Below are 3,677 nucleotides of genomic sequence, written 5' to 3'. Positions count from 1 at the left end.
AACTGCATCCCAAAATTTTAAAGAAGAAAATTTTTGATAATTTAACTTTGGAAGACTAAAGAATCATGGGGGAAAAGCCATGAATTCTATGTGCTGTATCCCCTAGCTTTGGAGTTCCTCAGTTCTCATTGATCAGTAAACTTGGTCTCAGCTCGACGTTCTTGCTAATCTTCTGGGGGAGGGGCCTGTTGCTGTGATTCTCAAATGTCTTTGCCCGAGGTGGAATTGCACCGCCCTTGCCAGGGGCCAGGCTAAGCAATCTGCTCGGGTTCATTCGCTCTCGGGATCCTTTGTTCCCTGAACGCTTTCCATACCATTTTGGAGGGTGGGAATGAAGATAGCAGTCTGCCAATCTCTGACCTGGAGGAGCCCAGAGCTCAGGGCCGCACTCCTCAGTGCGCCCTCAGAGAAAAGCAGTCACTTCCTCCCATCTCCCTGATCTCCAGCTGCACTTTGAGCTCACGAGGCTGTGACCAAGGGGTTCTGTCTCTGGTGCATGGCTCCGTTTGAAGTCTCCAAACCCAGCCGATTCCTGTAGTGCGCTCCCGTGCGGCTCCCTCCAGAGGAAGAAAGAGGGGGTCTCCCCAGATCTGCCTCCTGTGGGGCCCTACTCAAAGAGCAGGCCCCACTGTGCCTCGGATCACAGTTTAAGGTAACCCCGAGCGGAAAGCTCACTTCTCGGCTCAGAAAGCTCACTTCTTGCCTCTATCTCTGTAACTGGCTTCCCCACTCTGATACCTGGGAGCTCTCCCTGGTCTTTCTATGACCTCCCGGATTCTGAGACCACATGGTCCCAGCCAGCTTTCCACTCCCTCCCCCACCCCCTGCCACACTTAGCCACTGGAGCAATGTCCCTCCATGGCCCAGACTCCTAAAAGTTCTGACCCTGTGCTCCACTGCTCTCTCACTTGCCGGACCCAGCAAATGGAGGTTCCCTCCCCCACCCGTGGTCTCGCTTCCCATATATCACCTCAGATTCACTCCTCTGCCTGTTCTACCTTCCAGAAAATAGTCACTTTTCTGTTCATAGAATTGTTACTGTTCTTTTCTTTGAACTCCTGTTAAGATTGTAGGTGTTCAGAATGCTTTGATAACTATCTAGCTGAATTCCTGACCAGATGAAATTTAGGTCTCCTGTTCCACTGCCATCGTGCTCCTCCCTAATGTAAATCTTTTTATACAGTGAATAATCACCAGCAATTCATTATAGATATGTATGTTTCTGGCTATATATTCAGAAATTCAGATATTAATGCTCTATAACACAAAGAATGCCTATAAAACTATAACATCCTTGAAGCAACTTCCAGCAGACTGACTGTGTGGGTGAGGCACTACTAAAGAGTAAAAAATATAATTCTTACACCAGGCAGTGATAGAATGTCCATCTTTTTTTTTTAAGATTTTATTTATTTTTATTTATTTGTCAGAAAGAGAGAGAGAAAAAGCACACAAGCAGGCAGAGAGGCAGGCAGAGGCGGAGAGAGAGGCAGGTTCCCCGCCAAGCAAGGAGCCCGCTGTGGTACTCGATCCCAGGACCCTGGGATCGTGACCTGAGCCGAAGGCAGTGGCTTAACCCACTGAGCCACCCAGGCATCCCTAGACTGTCCATCTTAATGCTTTTAGTCCATTGACATCTGCTATAGAACCAAATGTAGCAAGATATATATATATGTTATGGAAAACACATTTATGGTTGAAAATGCTTGCCATCCTCCATTTTTCCCTGATTTTAACCTTCTTCTCTTCCCAGGCAGTATGTGGTCCTGGGCCCCTCCCTGCTCCACACTGGACCCCTGAGAAGGGCTACCTGAACGAGACAGTGTCTGTAAGTGCTTCCTTGGAGTCCACAGGGGGCAACCAGAGCCTCTTCACTGACCCAGTGGTGGAGAAGGACTTATATCACTGCATCTCCCTCACTGTGAGTACTATCTGCCTGTCCTTGTTTGATACAGCATATTGAGTCATGGTGATGGGGAAATGGTGCTGAATCCCAAAGAATGACTTTACTGTTAGTGAGGACTTCATAAAGGACTAAAGAGAGTGGATTTTCAGCCTCCAAGAACAAAGTATGGATCTTCCACCAGCATAAGAGAGAAACTTTTTTATATATTAAAATCCAATTTAAGTTCTTAAAGAAAATCCTATTAACCATAGAAAACATATGACTTGGTCAGAGAGATTTTTTAGCTTAGATATATAACCATCTCTTTAAGGCCAGAGTAGGACAGTGCCTAGAAAGAGGTTATACAAAAATCACAAGGTAGGACAGCATGTAGCAGAACGTTTCCCCTGTGGTGAGATGTTAGACATCTCTGTCCTCTGAATGTGTAAATGGTGCAAGATACTCAAAGCAAACCTCCAGTACCTCTTCAAGTTTGCCCAGCTTGGGATACTCAGCTATCATATTCTCCCACCTTTTACAGAGAGACTTCTTTCCATTCCTCCACAATGTATACACTCTGTTAATAAGAGAATGATTTAAGAACGAGTGTTCCTGGTAAGCTATATGGAGATTTGGGTCCCACTGATGTTTGCTCTTACTGATCTATTTCCCCTATATCTTATATTATTATCTCCAAGCATTTCTACAGAAATATTTCTACTTACTTAGCACTTTGTGTGGCTGAGAGACAGAAAACAGTCATGGATGAAGGATTGGGAGGAAGAAGATTGTTCTTTGTTCCGTAGTTCCCAAGGATCTCATCCTCTTCACAGGTGGCATTCCTCACTGTCCAGATAAAGGGATCAACACAAGACTTTAGGAAGAGGAACACAGTGCCGGTAAAGAATGCTCAAAGTCTGGTCTTTGCCCAGACAGACAAACCCATCTATAAACGAGGACAGACAGCTATGTCAGGAAATTCCTCTATTTCCCTCAGTTGGGGGCAGTGCTGACAAGGAGAGGACTCCCCTCAGCAGGTTTTGCAGAGGAAACTTGCAAAATTCCCATGTCTTAGCCTCTTCCTGCCTTATCACTCACATTCCCTGCTTTATCATGCCTGAGTCTTACCAGGGAATTTCTTTTTCAGTAAAATTCCATATTGTCTCTGTGGATGAGAATTTTCACCCCCTGAATGAACTGGTATCTCAAGAGTTATGGTTTTGGTGGGGGATTGGGTGGGAGTGGTCATCCAAGTGGGAGCTGAAAGGCCCAGGAAAAGCAAGAAGACAAAAAACATTCCTTTTGGAACCTGGGCTCCAGCCACACCACAGAACTAGACCCTTGTGGAAGGCCTAACTGAAGGGTGAGAGGTGAGGAAGCTATTTCTCTTGTACAGTAATTAATCATTTGACAATAGCTATTGTATTGCTCTGAACACAATACATTAAACATAATGAAGAGACACAATAAAAAAGTTAGGTGCTATCCATAGCCATAATTTCAAGGAGCTTATGATTAATTAAAACATGAAGAGCTTCATTGATTCTGAATATCTCTCTCCATCTATCTGTAGTAGACAATATTGTAATAGGTAGTAAATACCTATATGTATATTTTATATATATTTTTCAATAATATATATTAATACACAATGTAGCATAGATATAATATAGAATATATATTATATACAAAGATTTTGTTTTTGCTAATTGGGTGTCCCTTCTTCTAACTAGCTTTCAACAAGGCAAAGAAATAAAGCAACATTAAAAATACTGAAAAGGGGCACCTGGGT

General features: G+C 43.8%; 1 long non-coding RNA gene across 1 annotated transcript; it reads left to right on the top strand.

The window, feature by feature from the left end:
- Window positions 1-412: 412 nt before the first annotated feature.
- LOC123947277 lies at window positions 413-2,775 on the top strand. Its single transcript, XR_006819734.1, has 3 exons — window positions 413-652; window positions 1,754-1,921; window positions 2,719-2,775. It is a non-coding gene; the product is annotated as an uncharacterized LOC123947277 (long non-coding RNA).
- Window positions 2,776-3,677: the final 902 nt, after the last annotated feature.

Source organism: Meles meles, chromosome 7, assembly GCF_922984935.1.
Source record: "Meles meles chromosome 7, mMelMel3.1 paternal haplotype, whole genome shotgun sequence".
Taxonomy (NCBI): domain Eukaryota; kingdom Metazoa; phylum Chordata; class Mammalia; order Carnivora; family Mustelidae; genus Meles; species Meles meles.
Note: the sequence above shows the minus strand (reverse complement) of the source record. Positions and strands in the feature narration are given on the sequence as shown.